Genomic DNA, 25,866 nt, shown 5'->3' with positions numbered 1-25,866 from the left:
TAACCTCCTCCAGCCCCTAAAACCCTCCCTATCTCTGTAACCTCCTCCAGCCCAACAACAATCACTATCTCCATAACCTCCTCCAGCCGTACAACACTCCCTATCTCTGTAACCTCCTCCAGCACCTACAACCCTCCCTATTTCTGTAACCTCCTCCAGACCCTACAACCCTCCCTATCTCTGTAAACTCCTCCAGCCCCATCAACCCTCCCTATCTCTGTAACCTCCTCCAACCCTCCCTATCTCTATAAACTCCTCTAGTCCCTACAACACTCCCTATCTCTGTAACCTTCTCCCAGCCCTACAACCCTCCCTATCTCTGTAACCTCCTCCAGCCACTACAAATCTCCCTATCTCTGTAACCTCCGCGAGCCCCTACAACCCTCCCTATCTCTGTAACCTCCTCCAGCCCCTACAACTCTCCCTATCTCTGTAACATCCTCCAGCCCCTAAAACCCTCCCTATCTCTGTAACCTCCTCCAGCCCCTACAACCCTCCCTATCTCTGTAACCTCCTCCAGCCCCGACAACTCTCCCTATCTCTGTAACGTCCTCCAGCCCCTAAAACCCTCCCTATCTCTGTAACCTCCTCCAGCCCCGACAACCCTCCCTATCACTGTAACCTCCTCCAGCCCCTACAACACTCCCTATCTCTGTAACCTCCTCTAGCCCATAAAAACCTCCCTATCTCTGTAACCTCCTCCAGCCCCTACAACCCTCCCTATCTCTGTAACCTCCTCCAGCCCCTACAACACTCCCTATCTCTGTAACCTCCTCCAGCCCCTGCAACACTCCCTATCTCTGTAACCTCCTCCAGCCCCTACAACAGTCCCGACCTCTGTAACCTCCTCCAGCCCCTACAACCATCCCTATCTCTGTAACTTCCTCCAGCCCCTACAATCCTCCCTATCTCTGTAACCTCCTCCAGCCCCTACAACACTCCCTATCTCTGTAACATCCTCCAGCCCCTATAACACTCCCTATCTCTGTAACCTCCTCCAACCCCTACAATCCTCCCTATCTCTGTAACTTCCTCCAGCTCCTACAATCCTCCCTATCTCTGTAACCTCCTCCAGCCCCTACAACACTCCCTATCTCTGTAACCTCCTCCAGCCTCGACAACCATCCCTATCTCTGTAACCTCCTCCAGCCCCTACAACCCTCCCTATCTCTGTAACCTCCTCCAGCACCTACATTCCTCCCTATCCCTGTAACCTCCTCCAGCCCCTACAAACCTCCTTATCTCTGTAACTTCCTCCAGCCCCGACAACCCTCCCTATCTCTGTAACCTCCTCCAGCCCCTACAATCCTCCCTATGCCTGTAACCTCCTCCAGCCCCTACAACCCTCCCTATCTCTGTAACCTCCTCCAGCACCTACAACCCTCCCTATCTCTGTAACCTCCTCCAGACCCGACAACCCTCCCTATCTCTGTAACCGCATCCAGCCACTACAATCCTCCCTATCCCTGTAACCACCTCCAGCCCCTACAACCCTCCCTATCTCTGTAACCTTCTCCAGCCCCTATGACACTCCCTATCTCTGTAACCTCCTCCAGACCCTACAACTCTCCCTATCTCTGTAACCTCCTCCAGCTCAAGAAGCCTCCTTATCTCTGTAACCTCCTCCAGCCCCTACAATCCTCCCTGTCCCTGTAACCTCCTCCAGCCCTACAAATCTCCCTATCTCTGTAACCCCCTCCAGCCCCTAAAATCCACCCTATCTCTGTAACCCCCTCCAGCCCCTACAATCCTCCCTATCTCGGTAACCTCCTCCAGCCCCTACATCCCTCCCTATCTCTGTAACATCCTCCAGCCCGACAACCATCCCTATCTCTGTAACCTCCTCCAGCCCCTACAATCCTCCCTTTCCCTGTAACCTCCTCCAGCCCTACAATCCTCCCTATCTCTGTAACCCCCTCCAGCCCCTACAATCCTCCCTATCTCTGTAACACCCTCCAGCCCCTACAATCCTCCCTATCTCTGTAACCTCCTCCAGCCCCTACATCCCTCCCAATCTCTGTAACCTCCTCCAGCCCTACAACCCTCCCTATCTCTGTAACCTCCTCCAGCCCCTACAACCCTCCCTATCTCTGTAACCTCCTCCAGCTCAAGAAGCCTCCTTATCTCTGTAACCTCCTCCAACCCCTACAACCCTCCCTATCTCTGTAACCTCCTCCAGCCCCTGCAATCCTCCCTATCCCTGTAACCTCCTCCAGCCCTTCAAATCTCCCTATCTCTGTCACCCACTCCAGCCCCTGCAATCCTCCCTATCTCTGTAACCTCCTGCAGCCCCTACAACACTCCCGAACACTGTAACGTCCTTCAGACCTACAACCCTCTCTATCTCTGTAAACTCCTCCAGACATTACAACACTCCCTATCTCTGTAACATCCTCCAGCCCCTACAACCCTCCCTATCTCTGTAACTTCCCCCAGCCCCTGCAATCCTCCCTATCTCTGTAACTTCCTCCAGCCCCTACATCCTTCCCTATCTCTGTAACCTCCTCCAGCCTCCACAACCCTCCCTAACTCTGTAACCTCCCCCAGCACCTACATCCCTCCCTATCTCTGTAACCTCCTCCAGCCCCTACATCCTTCCCTATCTCTGTAACCTCCTCCAGCCACTAAAACCCTCCCTATCTCTGTAACCTCCTCCAGCCCAACAACCATCACTATCTCCATAACCTCCTCCAGCCGTACAACTCTCCCTAACTCTGTAACCTCCTCCAGCACCTACAACCCTCCCTATTTCTGTAACCTCCTCCAGACCCGACAACCCTCCCTATCTCTGTAAACTCCTCCAGCCCCATCAACCCTCCCTATGTCTGTAACCTCCTCCAACCCTCCCTATCTCTATAAACTCCTCTAGTCCCTACAACTCTCCCTATCTCTGTAACCTTCTCCCAGCCCTACAACCCTCCCTATCTCTGTACCCTCCTCCAGCCCCTACAAATCTCCCTATCTCTGTAACCTCCTCCAGCCCCTACAACCCTCCCTATCTCTGTAACCTCCTCCAGCCCCTACAACTCTCCCTATCTCTGTAACCTCCTCCAGCCCCTAAAACCCTCCCTATCTCTGTAACCTCCTCCAGCCCCTACAACCCTCCCTTTCTCTGTAACCTCCTCCAGCCCCTACAACACTCCCTATCTCTGTAACCTCCTCCAGCCCCTACAAACCTCCCTATCTCTGTAACCTCCTCCAGCCCCTACAACACTCCCTATCTCTGTAACCTCCTCCAGCCCCTACAACCCTCCCTATTTTTGTAACCTCCTCCAGCCCCTACAACGCTCCCTATCTCTGTAACCTCCTCCAGCCCCTACAACACTCCCTATCTCTGTAATCCCCTCCAGCCCCTACAATCCTCCCTATCTCTGTAACTTCCTCCGGCCCCTACAATCCAACCTATATCTGTAACCTCCTCTGGCCCTACAACCCTCCCTATCTCTGTAACCTCCTCCAGCCCCTACAATCCTCCCTATCCCTGTAACCTCCTCCATCCCTACAATCCTCCCTATCTCTGTAACCCCCTCCAGCTCCTACAATCCTCCCTATCTCTGTAACCCCCTCCAGCCCCTACATTTCTCCCTATCTCTGTAACCTCCTCCAGCCCCTACATCCCTCCCTATTTCTGTAACCTCCTCCAGCCCTACAACCCTCCCTATCTCTGTAACCTCCTCCAGCCCCTACAACCCTCCCTATCTCTGTAACCTCCTCCCGCTCAAGAAGCCTCCTTATCTCTGTAACATCCTCCAACCCCTACAACCCTCCCTATCTCTGTAACCTCCTCCAGCTCCTACAATCCTCCCTATCCCTGTCACCTCTCTCCAGCCCTTCAAATCTCCCTATCTCTGTCACCCCCTCCAGCCCCCAGAATCCTCCCTATCTCTGTAACCTCCTGCAGCCCCTACAACACTCCCTAACACTGTAACCTCCTTCAGCCCGACAACCCTCTCTATCTCTGTAAACTCCTCCAGCCATTACAACCCTCCCTATCTTTGTAACATCCTCCAGCCCCTACAACCCTCCCTACCTCTGTAACCTCCCGCAGCACCTACATCCCTCCCTATCTCTGTAACCTCCTCCAGCCCCTACATCCTTCCCGATCTCTGTAACCTCCTCCAGCCCCTAAAACCCTCCCTATCTCTGTAACCTCCTCCAGCCCAACAAAAATCGCTATCTCCATAACCTCCTCCAGCCGTACAACTCTCCCTATCTCTGTAACCTCCTCCAGCACCTACAACCCTCCCTATCTCTGTAAACTCCTCCAGCCCCATCAACCCTCCCTATCTCTGTAACCTCCTCCAACCCTCCCTATCTCTATAAACTCCTCTAGTCCCTCCAACACTCCCTATCTCTGTAACCTTCTCCCAGCCCTACAATCCTCCCTATCTCTGTAACCTCCTCCAGCCACTACAAATCTCCCTATCTCTGTAACCTCCTCCAGCCCCTACAACCCTCCCTATCTCTGTAACCTCCTCCAGCCCCTACAACTCTCCCTATCTCTGTAACCTCCTCCAGCCCCTAAAACCCTCCCTATCTCTGTAACCTCCTCCAGCCCCTACAACCCTCCCTATCTCTGTAACCTCCTCCAGCCCCTACAACACTCCCTATCTCTGTAACCTCCTCCAGCCCCTGCAAACCACCCTATCTCTGTAACCTCCTCCAGCCCCTACAACCCTCCCTATCTATGTGACCTCCTCCAGCCCCCTACAACACTCCCTATCTCTGTAACCTCCTTCAGACCCTACAACCATCCCTATCTCTGTAACTTCCTCCAGCCCCTACAATCCACCCTATCTCTGTAACCTCCTCCAGCCCCTACAACCCTCCCTCTCTCTGTAACCTCCTCCAGCCCCTACAATCCTCCTTATCTCTGTAACCTCCTCCAGCCCCTACATCCCTCCCTATCTCTGTAACCTCCTCCAGCCCCTACAATCCTCCCTATCCCTGTAACCTCCTCCAGCCCTACAATCCTCCGTATCTCTGTAATCCCCTCCAGCCCCTACAATCCTCCCTATCTCTGTAACCTCCTCCAGCCCCTACAATCCTCCCTATGCCTGTAACCTCCTCCAGCCCCTACAACCCTCCCTATCTCTGTAACCTCCTCCAGCACCTACAACCCTCCTATCTCTGTAACCTCCTCCAGACCCGACAACCCTCCCTATCTCTGTAACCGCATCCAGCCACTACAATCCTCCCTATCCCTGTAACCACCTCCAGCCCCTTACAACCCTCCCTATCTCTGTAACCTTCTCCAGCCCCTATGACACTCCCTATCTCTGTAACCTCCTCCAGACCCTACAACTCTCCCTATCTCTGTAACCTCCTCCAGCTCAAGAAGCCTCCTTATCTCTGTAACCTCCTCCAGCCCCTACAATCCTCCCTGTCCCTGTAACCTCCTCCAGCCCTACAAATCTCCCTATCTCTGTAACCCCCTCCAGCCCCTAAAATCCACCCTATCTCTGTAACCCCCTCCAGCTCCTACAATCCTCCCTATCTCGGTAACCTCCTCCAGCCCCTACATCCCTCCCTATCTCTGTAACATCCTCCAGCCCGACAACCATCCCTATCTCTGTAACCTCCTCCAGCCCCTACAATCCTCCCTTTCCCTGTAACCTCCTCCACCTACAATCCTCCCTATCTCTGTAACCCCCTCCAGCCCCTACAATCCTCCCTATCTCTGTAACACCCTCCAGCCCCTACAATCCTCCCTATCTCTGTAACCTCCTCCAGCCCCTACATCCCTCCCAATCTCTGTAACCTCCTCCAGCCCTACAACCCTCCCTATCTCTGTAACCTCCTCCAGCCCCTACAACCCTCCCTATCTCTGTAACCTCCTCCAGCTCAAGAAGCCTCCTTATCTCTGTAACCTCCTCCAACCCCTACAACCCTCCCTATCTCTGTAACCTCCTCCAGCCCCTGCAATCCTCCCTATCCCTGTAACCTCCTCCAGCCCTTCAAATCTCCCTATCTCTGTCACCCACTCCAGCCCCTGCAATCCTCCCTATCTCTGTAACCTCCTGCAGCCCCTACAACACTCCCGAACACTGTAACGTCCTTCAGACCTACAACCCTCTCTATCTCTGTAAACTCCTCCAGACATTACAACACTCCCTATCTCTGTAACATCCTCCAGCCCCTACAACCCTCCCTATCTCTGTAACTTCCCCCAGCCCCTGCAACCCTCCCTATCTCTGTAACTTCCTCCAGCCCCTACATCCTTCCCTATCTCTGTAACCTCCTCCAGCCTCCACAACCCTCCCTAACTCTGTAACCTCCCCCAGCACCTACATCCCTCCCTATCTCTGTAACCTCCTCCAGCCCCTACATCCTTCCCTATCTCTGTAACCTCCTCCAGCCACTAAAACCCTCCCTATCTCTGTAACCTCCTCCAGCCCAACAACCATCACTATCTCCATAACCTCCTCCAGCCGTACAACTCTCCCTAACTCTGTAACCTCCTCCAGCACCTACAACCCTCCCTATTTCTGTAACCTCCTCCAGACCCGACAACCCTCCCTATCTCTGTAAACTCCTCCAGCCCCATCAACCCTCCCTATGTCTGTAACCTCCTCCAACCCTCCCTATCTCTATAAACTCCTCTAGTCCCTACAACTCTCCCTATCTCTGTAACCTTCTCCCAGCCCTACAACCCTCCCTATCTCTGTACCCTCCTCCAGCCCCTACAAATCTCCCTATCTCTGTAACCTCCTCCAGCCCCTACAACCCTCCCTATCTCTGTAACCTCCTCCAGCCCCTACAACTCTCCCTATCTCTGTAACCTCCTCCAGCCCCTAAAACCCTCCCTATCTCTGTAACCTCCTCCAGCCCCTACAACCCTCCCTTTCTCTGTAACCTCCTCCAGCCCCTACAACACTCCCTATCTCTGTAACCTCCTCCAGCCCCTACAAACCTCCCTATCTCTGTAACCTCCTCCAGCCCCTACAACACTCCCTATCTCTGTAACCTCCTCCAGCCCCTACAACCCTCCCTATTTTTGTAACCTCCTCCAGCCCCTACAACGCTCCCTATCTCTGTAACCTCCTCCAGCCCCTACAACACTCCCTATCTCTGTAATCCCCTCCAGCCCCTACAATCCTCCCTATCTCTGTAACTTCCTCCAGCCCCTACAATCCACCCTATATCTGTAACCTCCTCTGGCCCTACAACCCTCCCTATCTCTGTAACCTCCTCCAGCCCCTACAATCCTCCCTATCCCTGTAACCTCCTCCAGCCCTACAATCCTCCCTATCTCTGTAACCCCCTCCAGCTCCTACAATCCTCCCTATCTCTGTAACCCCCTCCAGCCCCTACATTTCTCCCTATCTCTGTAACCTCCTCCAGCCCCTACATCCCTCCCTATCTCTGTAACCTCCTCCAGCCCTACAACCCTCCCTATCTCTGTAACCTCCTCCAGCCCCTACAACCCTCCCTATCTCTGTAACCTCCTCCCGCTCAAGAAGCCTCCTTATCTCTGTAACATCCTCCAACCCCTACAACCCTCCCTATCTCTGTAACCTCCTCCAGCTCCTACAATCCTCCCTATCCCTGTCACCTCTCTCCAGCCCTTCAAATCTCCCTATCTCTGTAACCCCCTCCAGCCCCCAGAATCCTCCCTATCTCTGTAACCTCCTGCAGCCCCTACAACACTCCCTAACACTGTAACCTCCTTCAGCCCGACAACCCTCTCTATCTCTGTAAACTCCTCCAGCCATTACAACCCTCCCTATCTTTGTAACATCCTCCAGCCCCTACAACCCTCCCTACCTCTGTAACCTCCCGCAGCACCTACATCCCTCCCTATCTCTGTAACCTCCTCCAGCCCCTACATCCTTCCCGATCTCTGTAACCTCCTCCAGCCCCTAAAACCCTCCCTATCTCTGTAACCTCCTCCAGCCCAACAAAAATCGCTATCTCCATAACCTCCTCCAGCCGTACAACTCTCCCTATCTCTGTAACCTCCTCCAGCACCTACAACCCTCCCCATTTCTGTAACCTCCTCCAGACCCTACAACCCTCCCTATCTCTGTAAACTCCTCCAGCCCCATCAACCCTCCCTATCTCTGTAACCTCCTCCAACCCTCCCTATCTCTATAAACTCCTCTCGTCCCTCCAACACTCCCTATCTCTGTAACCTTCTCCCAGCCCTACAATCCTCCCTATCTCTGTAACCTCCTCCAGCCACTACAAATCTCCCTATCTCTGTAACCTCCTCCAGCCCCTACAACCCTCCCTATCTCTGTAACCTCCTCCAGCCCCTACAACTCTCCCTATCTCTGTAACCTCCTCCAGCCCCTAAAACCCTCCCTATCTCTGTAACCTCCTCCAGCCCCTACAACCCTCCCTATCTCTGTAACCTCCTCCAGCCCCTACAACACTCCCTATCTCTGTAACCTCCTCCAGCCCCTGCAAACCACCCTATCTCTGTAACCTCCTCCAGCCCCTACAACCCTCCATATCTATGTGACCTCCTCCAGCCCCTACAACACTCCCTATCTCTGTAACCTCCTTCAGACCCTACAACCATCCCTATCTCTGTAACTTCCTCCAGCCCCTACAATCCACCCTATCTCTGTAACCTCCTCCAGCCCCTACAACCCTCCCTCTCTCTGTAACCTCCTCCAGCCCCTACAATCCTCCTTATCTCTGTAACCTCCTCCAGCCCCTACATCCCTCCCTATCTCTGTAACCTCCTCCAGCCCATACAATCCTCCCTATCCCTGTAACCTCCTCCAGCCCTACAATCCTCCGTATCTCTGTAATCCCCTCCAGCCCCTTCAATCCTCCCTATCTCTGTAACCTCCTCCAGCCCTACAACCCTCCCTATCTCTGTAACCTCCTCCAGCCCCTACAACCCTCCCTATCTCTGTGACCTCCTCCAGCTCAAGAAGCCTCCTTATCTCTGTAACCTCCTCCAACCCCTACAACACTCCCTATCTCTGTAACCTCCTCCAGCCACTACAATCCTCCCTATCCCTGTAACCTCCTCCAGCCCTACAAATCTCCCTATCTCTGTAACCCCCCTCCAGCCCCTACAATCCTCCCTATCTCTGTAACCTCCTGCAGCCCCTTCAACACTCCCTCACACTGTAACCTCCTTCAGCCCTACAACCCTCCCTATCTCTGTAAACTCCTCCAGCCAATACTACCCTCCCTACCTCTGTAACCTCCTCCAGCCCCTACATCCTTCCCTATCTCTGTAACCTCCTCCAGCCTCTACAACCCTCCCTAAATCTGTAACCACCCCCAGCACCTACATCCCTCCCTATCTCTGTAACCTCCTCCAGCCCCTACAACCTTCCCTATCTCTGTAACCTCCTCCAGCCCAACAACACTCACTATCTCCATAACCTCCTCCAGCCGTACAACTCTCCCTATCTCTGTAACCTCCTCCAGCACCTACAACCCTCCCTATCTCCGTAACCACCTCCAGACCCTACAACCCTCCCTATCTCTGTAAACTCCTCCAGCCCCTACAACCCTCCCTATCTCTGTAACCTCCTCCAAACCAGCCTATCTCTATAAACTCCTCCAGCCCCTACAACTCTCCCGATCTCTGTAACCTTCTCCCAGCCCTACAACACTCCCTATCTCTGTAACCTCCTCCAGCCCCTACAATCCTCCCTATGCCTGTAACCTCCTCCAGCCCCTACAACCCTCCCTAACTCTGTAACCTCCTCCATCACCTACAACCCTCCCTATCTCTGTAACCTCCTCCAGACCCGACAAACCTCCCTATCTCTGTAACCGCCTCCAGCCACTACAATCCTCCCTATCCCTGTAACCACCTCCAGCCCCTACAACCCTCCCTATCTCTGTAACCTTCTCCAGCCCCTATGACCCACCCTATCTCTGTAACCTCCTCCAGACCCTACAACTCTCCCTATCTCTGTAACCTCCTCCAGCTCAAGAAGCCTCCTTATCTCTGTAACCTCCTCCAGCCCCTACAATCCTCCCTGTCCCTGTAACCTCCTCCAGCCCTACAAATCTCCCTATTTCTGTAACCCCCTCCAGCCCCTAAAATCCACCCTATCTCTGTAACCCCCTCCAGCCCCTACAATCCTCCCTATCTCGGTAACCTCCTCCAGCCCCTACATCCCTCCCTATCTCTGTAACATCCTCCATCCCGACAACCCTCCCTATCTCTGTAACCTCCTCCAGCCCCTACAATCCTCCCTTTCCCTGTAACCTCCTCCAACCCTACAATCCTCCCTATCTCTGTAACCCCCTCCAGCCCCTACAATCCTCCCTATCTCTGTAACACCCTCCAGCCCCTACAATCCTCCCTATCTCTGTCACCTCCTCCAGACCCTACATCCCTCCCGATCTCTGTAACCTCCTCCAGCCCTACAACCCTCCCTATCTCTGTAACCTCCTCCAGCCCCTACAACTCTCCCTATCTCTGTAACCTCCTCCAGCTCAAGAAGCCTCCTTATCTCTGTAACCTCCTCCAACCCCTACAACCCTCCCTATCTCTGTAACCTCCTCCAGCCCCTGCAATCCTCCCTATCCCTGTAACCTCCTCCAGCCCTTCAAATCTCCCTATCTCTGTCACCCACTCCAGCCCCTGCAATCCTCCCTATCTCTGTAACCTCCTGCAGCCCCTACAACACTCCCTAACACTGTAACGTCCTTCAGGCCTACAACCCTCTCTATCTCTGTAAACTCCTCCAGCCATTACAACACTCCCTATCTCTGTAACATCCTCCAGGCCCTACAACCCTCCCTATCTCTGTAACTTACCCCAGCCCCTGCAACCCTCCCTATCTCTGTAACTTCCTCCAGCCCCTACATCCTTCCCTATCTCTGTAATCTCCTCCAGCCTCTACAACCCTCCCTAACTCTGTAACCTCCCCCAGCACCTACATCCCTCCCTATCTCTGTAACCTCCTCCAGCCCCTACATCCTTCCCTATCTCTGTAACCTCCTCCAGCCCCTAAAACCCTCCCTATCTCTGTAACCTCCTCCAGCCCAACAACCATCACTATCTCCATAACCTCCTCCAGCCGTACAACTCTCCCTAACTCTGTAACCTCCTCCAGCACCTACAACCCTCCCTATTTCTGGAACCTCCTCCAGACCCGACAACCCTCCCTATCTCTGTAAACTCCTCCAGCCCCATCAACCCTCCCTATGTCTGTAACCTCCTCCAACCCTCCCTGTCTCTATAAACTCCTCTAGTCCCTACAACTCTCCCTATCTCTGTAACCTTCTCCCAGCCCAACAACCCTCCCTATCTCTGTAACCTCCTCCAGCCCCTACAAATCTCCCTATCTCTGTAACCTCCTCCAGCCCCTACAACCCTCCCTATCTCTGTAACCTCCTCCAGCCCCTACAACTCTCCCTATCTCTGTAACCTCCTCCAGCCCCTAAAACCCTCCCTATCTCTGTAACCTCCTCCAGCCCCTACAACCCTCCCTTTCTCTGTAACCTCCTCCAGCCCCTACAACACTCCCTATCTCTGTAACCTCCTCCAGCCCCTACAAACCTCCCTATCTCTGTAACCTCCTCCAGCCCCTACAACACTCCCAATCTCTGTAACCTCCTCCAGCCCCTACAACCCTCCCTATTTTTGTAACCTCCTCCAGCCCCTACAACGCTCCCTATCTCTGTAACCTCCTCCAGCCCCTACAACACTCCCTATCTCTGTAATCCCCTCCAGCCCCTACAATCCTCCCTATCTCTGTAACTTCCTCCAGCCCCTACAATCCACCCTATATCTGTAACCTCCTCTGGCCCTACAACCCTCCCTATCTCTGTAACTTCCTCCAGCCCCTACAATCCTCCCTATCCCTGTAACCTCCTCCAGCCCTACAATCCTCCCTATCTCTGTAACCCCCTCCAGCTCCTACAATCCTCCCTATCTCTGTAACCCCCTCCAGCCCCTACAATTCTCCCTATCTCTGTAACCTCCTCCAGCCCCTACATCCCTCCCTATCTCTGTAACCTCCTCCAGCCCTACAACCCTCCCTTTCTCTGTAACCTCCTCCAGCCCCTACAACCCTCCCTATCTCTGTAACCTCCTCCCGCTCAAGAAGCCTCCTTATCTCTGTAACATCCTCCAACCCCTACAACCCTCCCTATCTCTGTAACCTCCTCCAGCCCCTACCACCCTCCCTATCTCTGTAACCTCCTCCAGCTCAAGAAGCCTCCTTATCTCTGTAACCTCCTCCAAACCCTACAATACTCCCTATCTCTGTAACCTCCTCCAGCCACTACAATCCTCCCTATCCCTGTAACCTCCTCCAGCCCTACAAATCTCCCTATCTCTGTAACCCCCCTCCAGCCCCTACAATCCTCCCTATCTCTGTAACCTCCTGCAGCCCCTACAACACTCCCTAACACTGTAACCTCCTTCAGCCCTACAACCCTCCCTATCTCTGTAAACTCCTCCAGCCATTACTACCCTCCTTACCTCTGTAACCTCCTCCAGCCCCTACATCCTTCCCTATCTCTGTAACCTCCTCCAGCCTCTACAACCCTCCCTAAATCTGTAACCTCCCCCAGCACCTACATCCCTCCCTATCTCTGTAACCTCCTCCAGCCCCTACAATTCCCTATCTCTGTAACATCCTCCAGCCCAACAACACTCACTATCTCCATAACCTCCTCCAGCCGTACAACTCTCCCTATCTCTGTAACCTCCTCCAGCACCTACAACCCTCCCTATCTCCGTAACCACCTCCAGACGCTACAACCCTCCCTATCTCTGTAAACTCCTCCAGCCCCTACAACCCTCCCTATCTCTGTAACCTCCTCCAACCCACCCTATCTCTATAAACTCCTCCAGCCCCTACAACTCTCCCGATCTCTGTAACCTTCTCCCAGCCCTGCAACCCTCCCTATCTCTGCAACCTCCTCCAGCCTCTACAACACTCCCTATCTCTGTAACCTTCTCCATCCCCTACAACTCTCCCTATCTTTGTAACCTCCTCCAGCCCCTACAACCCTCAATATCTCTGTAACCTCCACCAGCCCTTTAACCTTCCCTATCCCTGTAATCTCCTCCAGCTCTACAACTTTCCCTATCTATGTAACCTCCGCCAGCCCCTACAACCCTCCCTACCTCTGTAACCTCCACCAGCCCCTACAGCACTCCCTATCTCTGTAAACTCCTCCAGCCACTACAGCACTCCCTAACTTGGTAACCTCCTCCAGCCCCTACAACCCTCCCGCTCTCTGTAAAATCCTCCAGGTCCTACAATCCTCCCTATCGCTGTAAACTCCTGCAGCGCAAGAAGCCTCCTTAGCTCTGTAACCTCCTCCAGCCCGACAACCGTGCATATCTCTGTAAACAACTCCAGTCCTGCAACCCTCCCTTTCTCTGTAACTTCCTCCAGCCCTACAACTTTCGCTGCCTCTGTAACCTCCTCCAGCTCCTACAACCCTCCCTGTCTCTGTAACCCCGTCCAGCCCTACAAACCTCCCTATATCAGGAACCCCCTCCAACCCTACAACCCTCCCTATCTCTGTAACCTCCTCCAGCCCCTACAACCCTCCCTATCTCTGTACCCTCCTCCAGCCCTATAACCTTCCCTATCCCTGTAATCTCCTCCAGCTCTACAACCCTCCCCATCTCTGTCACCTCCTCCAGCCCCTACAACCCTCCCTATCTCTGTAACCTCCACCAGCCCCAACAGCACTCCCTATCTCTGTAACCTCCTCCAGCCCCTACAACCCTCCCTAGCTCTGTAACCTCCTCCATCCCCTACAACTCCCCTATCTCTGTAACCTCCTCCAGCCCCTACAACCACCCCTATCTCTATAACCTCCTCCAGCCACTACAGCACTCCCTATCTTGGTAACCTCCTCCAGCCCCTACAACCCTCCCTCTCTCTGTAAAATCCTCCAGGTCCTACAATCCTCCCTATCTCTGTTACCTCCTCCAGCTCAAGAAGCCTCCTTATCTCTTTAACCTCCTCCAGCCCGACAACCATGCATATCTCTGTAAACTCCTCCGGTCCTACAACCCTCCCTATCTCTGTAACATCCTCCAGCCCTACAACGTTCGCTGTCTCTGTAACCTCCTCCAGCTCTTACAACCCTCCCTGTCTCTGGAACCCCCTCCAGCCCTACAAACCTCCCTGTATCAGGAACCTCCTCCAAACCTACAACCCTCCCTATCTCTGTAACCTCCTCCAGCCCTACAACTCTCCCCATCTCTGTAACCTCCTCCAGACCCTAGAACTCTCCCTATCTCTGTAACATCCTCCAGACCCTACAAGCCTCCCTATCTCTTAAACTCCTGTAGCCCCTACAACGCTCCCTATCTCTGTAACCTCCTCCAACCCTCCCTATTTCTATAATCTCCTCCAACCCCTACAACCTTCTCTATCTCTGCAACCTCCTCCAGCTCTACAACCCTCCCTATCCCTGTAATCTCCTCCAGCCCTACAACTCTCCCTATCTCTGTAACTTCCTCCAGTCCCTACAAACCTCCCTATCTCTGTTACCTCCTCCAGCCCCTACAGCACTCCCTACCTCTATAACCTCCTCCAGCCCATACAAGCCTCCCTCTCTCTGTAAAATCCTCCAGGTCAACAACCCTCCCAATCTATGTAACCACCTCAAGCCCTACAACCATGCATATCTCTGTAACCTCCTCCAGTCCTACAACCCTCCCTATATCTGTAACCTTCTCCAGCCCAAACAGCATTCCCTATCTCTGTAACCTCCTCCAGCCCTACAACCCTCCCCAACTCTGTAGCCTCCTCCAGGCCAACAACCCTCCCAATCTATATAACCACCTCAAGCCCTACAACCATGCATATCTCTGTAACCTCCTCCAGTCCTACAACCCTGCCTATATCTGTAACCTTCTTCAGACCAAATAGCACTCCCGATCTCTGTAACATCCTCCACAGTACAACCTTCCCTATGTCTGTAACCTCCTCCCGCCCAACAAGCCTCCTTATCTTTGTAACCTCCTCCAGCCCTACAAGCCTCCCTATCTCTGTAACTACTTGCAGCCGCTACAACCCTCCCTATCTCTGTAACCTCCTACAGCCCAACAAGCCTCCCTATCTCTGTAAGCTCCTCCAAGCCCTACAATCCTCCCTATCTCTTTAACCTCCTCCAGCCCCTACAAAACTCCCTATCTCTGTAACAACCTGCAGCCGCTACAACCCTCCCTATCTCTGTAACCTCCTACAGCCCAACAAACCTCCCTATCTCTGTAACCTCCTCCAAGCCCTACAATCCTCCCTATCTCTTTAACCTTCTCCAGCCCCTACAAACCTCCCTATCTCTGTAACCTCCTCCATGCGCTACAACCCTCACTATCTCTGTAACCTCCTCCAGCCCAACAACCATCCCTATCTCTATAACATCCTCCAAGCCCAACAACCCTCCGTATCTCTGTAACCTCCTCCAGCCCTACAATCCTCCCCATCTCTGTAACCTCCTAGAGTCCTACAACCCTCCCGAACTCTGTAACCTCCTCCAGCCCTACAACACTCCCTATCTCTGTAAACTCCTCCAGCCCATATAACGCTTCCTATCTGTGTAACCTCCTCCAGTCCTACAACCCTCCATATATCTGTAATGTCCTCCAGCCATACAACCCTCCCTATGTCTGTAACCTCCTCCTGCCTTACAACAATCCCTTTCTCTGTAGCCTCCTCCAGCCCCTACAACCCTCCCTATCTCTGTAACCTCCTCCAACCCCTACAGCACTCCCTATCACTGTTACCTCCTCCAGCCCCTACAAAACTCCCTATCTCTGTAACCTCCTCCAGCCCAACAACAATCACTATCTCCATAACCTCCTCCAGCCGTACAACTCTCCCTATCTCTGTAACCTCCTCCAGCACCTACAACCCTCCCTATTTCTGTAACCTCCTCCAGACCCTACAACCCTCCCTATCTCTGTAAACTCCTCCAGCCCCATCAACCCTCCCTATCTCTGTAACCTCCTCCAACCCTCCCTATATCTATAAACTCCTCTAGTCCCTACAACTCTCCCTATCTCTGTAACCTTCTCCCAGCCCTACAACCCTCCCTATCTCTGTAACCTCCTCCAGCCCCTACAAATCTCCCTATCTCTGTAACCTCCTCCAGCCCCTACAACCCTCTCTATCTCTGTAACCTCCTCCAGCCCCTACAAATCTCCCTATCTCTGTAACCTCCTCCAGCCCCTAAAACCCTCCCTATCTCTGTAACCTCCTCCAGCCCCTACAACCCTCCCTATCTCTGTAACCTCCTCCAGCCCCTACAACACTCCCTATCTCTGTAACCTCCTCCAGCCCCTACAAACCTCCCTATCTCTGTAACCTCCTCCAGCCCCTACAACACTCCCTATCACTGTAACCTCCTCCAGCCCCTACAACCCTCCCTATTTTTGTAACCTCCTCCAGCCCCTACAACGCTCCCTATCTCTGTAACCTCCTCCAGCCCCTACAACACTCCCTATCTCTGTAATCCCCTCCAGCCCCTACAATCCTCCCTATCTCTGTAACTTCCTCCAGCCCCTACAATCCACCCTATCTCTGTAACCTCCTCCAGCGCTACAACCCTCCCTATCTCTGTAACCTCCTCCAGCCCCTACAATCCTCCCTATCCCTGTAACCTCGTCCAGCCCTACAATCCTCCCTATCTCTGTAAACCCCTCCAGCCCCTACAATCCTCCCTATCTCTGTAACCTCCTCCAGCCCCTACATCCCTCCCTATCTCTGTAACATCCTCCAGCCCTACAACCCTCCCTATCTCTGTAACCTCCTCCAGCCCCTACAACCCTCCCTATCTCTGTAACCTCCTCCAGCTCAAGAAGCCTCCTTATCTCTGTAACATCCTCCAACCCCTACAACCCTCCCTATCTCTGTAACCTCCTCCAGCCCCTACAATCCTCCCTATCCCTGTAACCTCCTCCAGCCCTTCAAATCTCCCTATCTCTGTAACCCCCTCCAGCCCCTACAATCCTCCCTATCTCTGTAACCTCCTGCAGCCCCTACAACACTCCCTAACACTGTAACCTCCTTCAGCCCTACAACCCTCTCTATCTCTGTAAACTCCTCCAGCCATTACAACCCTCCCTATCTCTGTAGCATCCTCCAGCCCCTACAACCCTCCCTATCTCTGTAACTTCCTCCAGCCCCTGCAACCCTCCCTATCTCTGTAACTTCCTCCAGCCCCTACATCCTTCCCTATCTCTGTAACCTCCTCCAGCCTCTACAACCCTCCCTAACTCTGTGAACCTCCCCCAGCACCTACATCCCTCCCTATCTCTGTAACCTCCTCCAGCCCCTACATCCTTCCCTATCTCTGTAACCTCCTCCAGCCCCTAAAACCCTCCCTATCTCTGTAACCTCCTCCAGCCAACAACAATCACAATCTCCATAACCTCCTCCAGCCGTACAACTCTCCCTATCTCTGTAACCTCCTCCAGCACCTACAACCCTCACTATTTCTGTAACATCCTCCAGACCCTACAACCCTCCCTATCTCTGGAAACTCCTCCAGCCCCATCAAACCTCCCTATCTCTGTAACCTCCTCCAACCCTCGCTATCTCTATAAACTCCTCTAGTCCCTACAACACTCCCTATCTCTGTAACCTCCTCCAGCCACTACAAATCTCCTTATCTCTGTAACCTCCTCCAGCCCCTACAACCCTCCCTATCTCTGTAACCTCCTCCAGCCCCTACAACTCTCCCTATCTCTGTAACGTCCTCCAGCCCCTAAGACCCTCCCTATCTCTGGAACCTCCTCCAGCCCCTACAACCCTCCCTATCTCTGTAACCTCCTCCAGCCCCTACAACACTCCCTATCTCTGTAACCTCCTCCAGCCCCAACAAACCTCCCTATCTCTGTAACCTCCTCCATCCCCTACAACCCTCCCTATCTCTGTAACCTCCTCCATCCCCTGCAACACTCCCTATCTCTGTAACCTCCTCCAGCCCCTACAACCCTCCCGATCTCTGTAACTTCCTCCAGCCCCTACAATCCACCCTATCTCTGTAACCTCCTCCAGCCCCTACAACACTCCCTATCTCTGTAACCTCCTCCAGCTTCTACAACCCTCCCTCTCTCTGTAACCTCCTCCAGCCCCTACAATCCTCCCTATCTCTGTAACCTCCTCCAGCCCCTACATCCCTCCCTTTCTCTGTAACCTCCTCCAGCCCTACAATCCTCCCTATCTCTGTAACCTCCTCCAGCCCCTGCAATCCTCCCTATCCCTGTAACCTCCTCCAGCCCTACAATCCTCCCTATCTGTGTAATCCCCTCCAGCCCCTACAATCCTCCCTATCTCTGGAACCTCCTCCAGCCCTACAACCGTCCCTATCTCTGTAACCTCCTCCAGCCCCTACAACCCTCCCTATCTCTGTAACCTCCTCCAGCTCAAGAAGCCTCCTTATCTCTGTAACCTCCTCCAACCCCTACAACCCTCCCTATCTCTGCAACCTCCTCCAGCCCCTACAATCCTCCCTATCCCTGTAACCTCCTCCAGCCCTACAAATCTCCCTATCTCTGTAACCCCGCTCCAGCCCCTACAATCCTCCCTATCTCTGTAACCTCCTGCAGCCCCTACAACACTCCCTAACACTGTAACCTCCTTCAGCCCTACAACCCTCCCTATCTCTGTAAACTCCTCCAGCCACTACTACCCTCCCTATCTCTGTAACCTCCTCCAGCCCCTACATCCTCCCCTATCTCTGTAACCTCCTCCAGCCTCTACAACCCTCCCTAACTCTGTAACCTCCCCCAGCACCTACATCCCTCCCTATCTCTGTAACCTCCTCCAGCCCCTACATCCTTCCCTATCTCTGTAACCTCCTCCAGCCCAACAACACTCACTATCTCCATAACCTTCTCCAGCTGTACAACTCTCCCTATCTCTGTAACCTCCTCCAGCACCTACAACCCTCCCTATCTCTGTAACCTCCTCCAGCCCCTACAACACTCCCTATCTCTGTAACCTCCTCCAGCCCCTCCAACCCTCCCTATTTTTGTAACCTCCTCCAGCCCCTACAACGCTCCCTATCTCTGTAACCTCCTCCAGCCCCTACAACACTCCCTATCTCTGTAATCCCCTCCAGCACCTACAATCCTCCCTATCTCTGTAACTTCCTCCAGCCCCTACAATCCACCCTATCTCTGTAACCTCCTCCAGCGCTACAACCCTCCCTATCTCTGTAACCTCCTCCAACCCCTACAATCCTCCCTATCCCTGTTACCTCGTCCAGCCCTACAATCCTCCCTATCTCTGTAACCCCCTCCAGCCCCTACAATCCTCCCTATCTCTGTAACCCCCTCCAGCCCCTACAATCCTCCCTATCTCTGTAACCTCCTCCAGCCCCTACATCCCTCCCTATCTCTGTAACCTCCTCCAGCCCTACAACTCTCCCTATCTCTGTAACCTCCTCCAGCCCCTACAACCCTCCCTATCTCTGTAACCCCCTCCAGCTCAAGAAGCCTCCTTATCTCTGCAACATCCTCCAACTCCTACAACCCTCCCTATCTCTGTAACCGCCTCCAGCCCCTACAATCCTCCCTATCCCTGTAACCTCCTCCAGCCCTTCAAATCTCCCTATCTCTGTAACCCCCTCCAGCCCCTACAATCCTCCCTATCTCTGTAACCTCCTGCAGCCCCTACAACACTCCCTAACACTGTAACCTCCTTCAGCCCTACAACCCTCTCTATCTCTGTAAACTCCTCCAGCCATTACAACCCTCCCTATCTATGTAACGTCCTCCAGCCCCTACAACCCTCCCTATCTCTGTAACTACCTCCAGCCCCTGCAACCCTCCCTATCTCTGCAACTTCCTCCAGCCCCTACATCCTTCCCTATCTCTGTAACCTCCTCCAGCCTCTACAACCCTCCCTAACTCTGTAACCTCCCCCAGCACCTACATCCCTCCCTATCTCTGTAACCTCCTCCAGCCCCTACATCCTTCCCTATCTCTGTAACCTCCTCCAGCCCCTAAAACCCTCCCTATCTCTGTAACCTCCTCCAGCCCAACAACAATCACTATCTCCATAACCTCCTCCAGCCGTACAACACTCCCTATCTCTGTAACCTCCTCCAGCACCTACAACCCTCCCTATTTCTGTAACCTCCTCCAGACCCTACAACCCTCCCTATCTCTGTAAACTCCTCCAGCCCCATCAACCCTCCCTATCTCTGTAACCTCCTCCAACCCTCCCTATCTCTATAAACTCCTCTAGTCCCTACAACACTCCCTATCTCTGTAACCTTCTCCCAGCCCTACAACCCTCCCTATCTCTGTAACCTCCTCCAGCCACTACAAATCTCCCTATCTCTGTAACCTCCGCCAGCCCCTACAACCCTCCCTATCTCTGTAACCTCCTCCAGCCCCTACAACTCTCCCTATCTCTGTAACGTCCTCCAGCCCCTAAAACCCTCCCTATCTCTGTAACCTCCTCCAGCCCCTACAACCCTCCCTATCTCTGTAACCTCCTCCAGCCCCTACAACTCTCCCTATCTCTGTAACGTCCTCCAGCCCCTAAAACCCTCCCTATCTCTGTAACCTCCTCCAGCCCCTACAACCCTCCCTATCACTGTAACCTCCTCCAGCCCCTACAACACTCCCTATCTCTGTAACCTCCTCCAGCCCCTAAAAACCTCCCTATCTCTGTAACCTCCTCCAGCCCCTACAACCCTCCCTATCTCTGTAACCTCCTCCAGCCCCTACAACACTCCCTATCTTTGTAACCTCCTCCAGCCCCTACAACCCTCCCTATCTCTGTAACTTCCTCCAGCCCCTACAATCCACCCTATCTCTGTAACCTCCTCCAGCCCCTACAACACTCCCTATCTCTGTAACCTCCTCCAGCTTCTACAACCCTCCCTCTCTCTGTAACCTCCTCCAGCCCCTACAATCCTCCCTAATTCTGTAACCTCCTCCAGCCTCTACATCCCTCCCTATCTCTGTAGCCTCCTCCAGCCCTACAACCCTCCCTATCTCTGTAACCTCCTCCAGCCCCTACAATCCTCCCTATCCCTGTAACCTCCTCCAGCCTCTACAATCCTCCCTATCTCTGTAACCTCCTCCAGCCCCTACAACCCTCCCTATCTCTGTAACCTCCTCCAGCCCCTACAACGCTCCCTATCTCTGTAACCTCCTCCAGCCCCTACAACCCTCCCTATCTCTGTAACTTCCTCCAGCCCCTACAATTCACCCTATCTCTGTAACCTCCTCCAGCCCCTACAACACTCCCTATCTCTGTAACCTCCTCCAGCTTCTACAACCCTCCCTCTCTCTGTAACCTCCTCCAGCCCCTACAATCCTCCCTATCTCTGTAACCTCCTCCAGCCTCTGCATCCATCCCTATCTCTGTAACCTCCTCCAGCCCCTACAATCCTCCCTATCCCTGTAACCTCCTCCAGCCCTTCAAATCTCCCTATCTCTGTAACCCCCTCCAGCCCCTACAATCCTCCCTATCTCTGTAACCTCCTGCAGCCCCTACAACACTCCCTAACACTGTAACCTCCTTCAGCCCTACAACCCTCTCTATCTCTGTAAACTCCTCCAGCCATTACAACCCTCCCTATCTCTGTAGCATCCTCCAGCCCCTACAACCCTCCCTATCTCTGTAACTTCCTCCAGCCCCTGCAACCCTCCCTATCTCTGTAACTTCCTCCAGCCCCTACATCCTTCCCTATCTCTGTAACCTCCTCCAGCCTCTACAACCCTCCCTAACTCTGTAACCTCCCCCAGCACCTACATCCCTCCCTATCTCTGTAACCTCCTCCAGCCCCTACATCCTTCCCTATCTCTGTAACCTCCTCCAGCCCCTAAAACCCTCCCTATCTCTGTAACCTCCTCCAGCCAACAACAATCACAATCTCCATAACCTCCTCCAGCCGTACAACTCTCCCTATCTCTGTAACCTCCTCCAGCACCTACAACCCTCACTATTTCTGTAACATCCTCCAGACCCTACAACCCTCCCTATCTCTGGAAACTCCTCCAGCCCCATCAACCCTCCCTATCTCTGTAACCTCCTCCAACCCTCCCTATCTCTATAAACTCCTCTAGTCCCTACAACACTCCCTATCTCTGTAACCTTCTCCCAGCCCTACAACCCTCCCTATCTCTGTAACCTCCTCCAGCCACTACAAATCTCCTTATCTCTGTAACCTCCTCCAGCCCCTACAACCCTCCCTATCTCTGTAACCTCCTCCAGCCCCTACAACTCTCCCTATCTCTGTAACGTCCTCCAGCCCCTAAGACCCTCCCTATCTCTGTAACCTCCTCCAGCCCCTACAACCCTCCCTATCTCTGTAACCTCCTCCAGCCCCTACATCACTCCCTATCTCTGTAACCTCCTCCAGCCCCAACAAACCTCCCTATCTCTGTAACCTCCTCCATCCCCTACAACCCTCCCTATCTCTGTAACCTCCTCCAGCCCCTGCAACACTCCCTATCTCTGTAACCTCCTCCAGCCCCTACAACCCTCCCGATCTCTGTAACTTCCTCCAGCCCCTACAATCCACCCTATCTCTGTAACCTCCTCCAGCCCCTACAACACTCCCTATCTCTGTAACCTCCTCCAGCTTCTACAACCCTCCCTCTCTCTGTAACCTCCTCCAGCCCCTACAATCCTCCCTATCTCTGTAACCTCCTCCAGCCCCTACATCCCTCCCTTTCTCTGTAACCTCCTCCAGCCCTACAATCCTCCCTATCTCTGTAACCTCCTCCAGCCCCTGCAATCCTCCCTATCCCTGTAACCTCCTCCAGCCCTACAATCCTCCCTATCTGTGTAATCCCCTCCAGCCCCTACAATCCTCCCTATCTCTGGAACCTCCTCCAGCCCTACAACCGTCCCTATCTCTGTAACCTCCTCCAGCCCCTACAACCCTCCCTATCTCTGTAACCTCCTCCAGCTCAAGAAGCCTCCTTATCTCTGTAACCTCCTCCAACCCCTACAACCCTCCCTATCTCTGCAACCTCCTCCAGCCCCTACAATCCTCCCTATCCCTGTAACCTCCTCCAGCCCTACAAATCTCCCTATCTCTGTAACCCCGCTCCAGCCCCTACAATCCTCCCTATCTCTGTAACCTCCTGCAGCCCCTACAACACTCCCTAACACTGTAACCTCCTTCAGCCCTACAACCCTCCCTATCTCTGTAAACTCCTCCAGCCACTACTACCCTCCCTATCTCTGTAACCTCCTCCAGCCCCTACATCCTCCCCTATCTCTGTAACCTCCTCCAGCCTCTACAACCCTCCCTAACTCTGTAACCTCCCCCAGCACCTACATCCCTCCCTATCTCTGTAACCTCCTCCAGCCCCTACTTCCTTCCCTATCTCTGTAACCTCCTCCAGCCCAACAACACTCACTATCTCCATAACCTCCTCCAGCTGTACAACTCTCCCTATCTCTGTAACCTCCTCCAGCACCTACAACCCTCCCTATCTCTGTAACCTCCTCCAGCCCCTACAACACTCCCTATCTCTGTAACCTCCTCCAGCCCCTCCAACCCTCCCTATTTTTGTAACCTCCTCCAGCCCCTACAACGCTCCCTATCTCTGTAACCTCCTCCAGCCCCTACAACACTCCCTATCTCTGTAATCCCCTCCAGCACCTACAATCCTCCCTATCTCTGTAACTTCCTCCAGCCCCTACAATCCACCCTATCTCTGTAACCTCCTCCAGCGCTACAACCCTCCCTATCTCTGTAACCTCCTCCAACCCCTACAATCCTCCCTATCCCTGTTACCTCGTCCAGCCCTACAATCCTCCCTATCTCTGTAACCCCCTCCAGCCCCTACAATCCTCCCTATCTCTGTAACCCCCTCCAGCCCCTACAATCCTCCCTATCTCTGTAACCTCCTCCAGCCCCTACATCCCTCCCTATCTCTGTAACCTCCTCCAGCCCTACAACTCTCCCTATCTCTGTAACCTCCTCCAGCCCCTACAACCCTCCCTATCTCTGTAACCCCCTCCAGCTCAAGAAGCCTCCTTATCTCTGCAACATCCTCCAACTCCTACAACACTCCCTATCTCTGTAACCGCCTCCAGCCCCTACAATCCTCCCTATCCCTGTAACCTCCTCCAGCCCTTCAAATCTCCCTATCTCTGTAACCCCCTCCAGCCCCTACAATCCTCCCTATCTCTGTAACCTCCTGCAGCCCCTACAACACTCCCTAACACTGTAACCTCCTTCAGCCCTACAACCCTCTCTATCTCTGTAAACTCCTCCAGCCATTACAACCCTCCCTATCTATGTAACGTCCTCCAGCCCCTACAACCCTCCCTATCTCTGTAACTACCTCCAGCCCCTGCAACCCTCCCTATCTCTGCAACTTCCTCCAGCCCCTACATCCTTCCCTATCTCTGTAACCTCCTCCAGCCTCTACAACTCTCCCTAACTCTGTAACCTCCCCCAGCACCTACATCCCTCCCTATCTCTGTAACCTCCTCCAGCCCCTACATCCTTCCCTATCTCTGTAACCTCCTCCAGCCCCTAAAACCCTCCCTATCTCTGTAACCTCCTCCAGCCCAACAACAATCACTATCTCCATAACCTCCTCCAGCCGTACAACACTCCCTATCTCTGTAACCTCCTCCAGCACCTACAACCCTCCCTATTTCTGTAACCTCCTCCAGACCCTACAACCCTCCCTATCTCTGTAAACTCCTCCAGCCCCATCAACCCTCCCTATCTCTGTAACCTCCTCCAACCCTCCCTATCTCTATAAACTCCTCTAGTCCCTACAACACTCCCTATCTCTGTAACCTTCTCCCAGCCCTACAACCCTCCCTATCTCTGTAACCTCCTCCAGCCACTACAAATCTCCCTATCTCTGTAACCTCCGCCAGCCCCTACAACCCTCCCTATCTCTGTAACCTCCTCCAGCCCCTACAACTCTCCCTATCTCTGTAACGTCCTCCAGCCCCTAAAACCCTCCCTATCTCTGTAACCTCCTCCAGCCCCTACAACCCTCCCTATCTCTGTAACCTCCTCCAGCCCCTACAACTCTCCCTATCTCTGTAACGTCCTCCAGCCCCTAAAACCCTCCCTATCTCTGTAACCTCCTCCAGCCCCTACAACCCTCCCTATCACTGTAACCTCCTCCAGCCCCTACAACACTCCCTATCTCTGTAACCTCCTCCAGCCCCTAAAAACCTCCCTATCTCTGTAACCTCCTCCAGCCCCTACAACCCTCCCTATCTCTGTAACCTCCTCCAGCCCCTACAACACTCCCTATCTTTGTAACCTCCTCCAGCCCCTACAACCCTCCCTATCTCTGTAACTTCCTCCAGCCCCTACAATCCACCCTATCTCTGTAACCTCCTCCAGCCCCTACAACACTCCCTATCTCTGTAACCTCCTCCAGTTTCTACAACCCTCCCTCTCTCTGTAACCTCCTCCAGCCCCTACAATCCTCCCTAATTCTGTAACCTCCTCCAGCCTCTACATCCCTCCCTATCTCTGTAGCCTCCTCCAGCCCTACAACCCTCCCTATCTCTGTAACCTCCTCCAGCCCCTACAATCCTCCCTATCCCTGTAACCTCCTCCAGCCTCTACAATCCTCCCTATCTCTGTAACCTCCTCCAGCCCCTACAACCCTCCCTATCTCTGTAACCTCCTCCAGCCCCTACAACGCTCCCTATCTCTGTAACCTCCTCCAGCCCCTACAACCCTCCCTATCTCTGTAACTTCCTCCAGCCCCTACAATTCACCCTATCTCTGTAACCTCCTCCAGCCCCTACAACACTCCCTATCTCTGTAACCTCCTCCAGCTTCTACAACCCTCCCTCTCTCTGTAACCTCCTCCAGCCCCTACAATCCTCCCTATCTCTGTAACCTCCTCCAGCCTCTACATCCCTCCCTATCTCTGTAACCTCCTCCAGCCCTACAACCCTCCCTATCTCTGTAACCTCCTCCAGCCCCTACAAT

The sequence above is a fragment of the Somniosus microcephalus genome, unplaced genomic scaffold (genome assembly GCF_052327205.1).
Source record: "Somniosus microcephalus isolate GS21.2 unplaced genomic scaffold, FLI_Smic_1.0 unresolved_chr2, whole genome shotgun sequence".
Classification (NCBI taxonomy): Eukaryota; Metazoa; Chordata; class Chondrichthyes; order Squaliformes; family Somniosidae; genus Somniosus; species Somniosus microcephalus.
Note: the sequence above shows the minus strand (reverse complement) of the source record.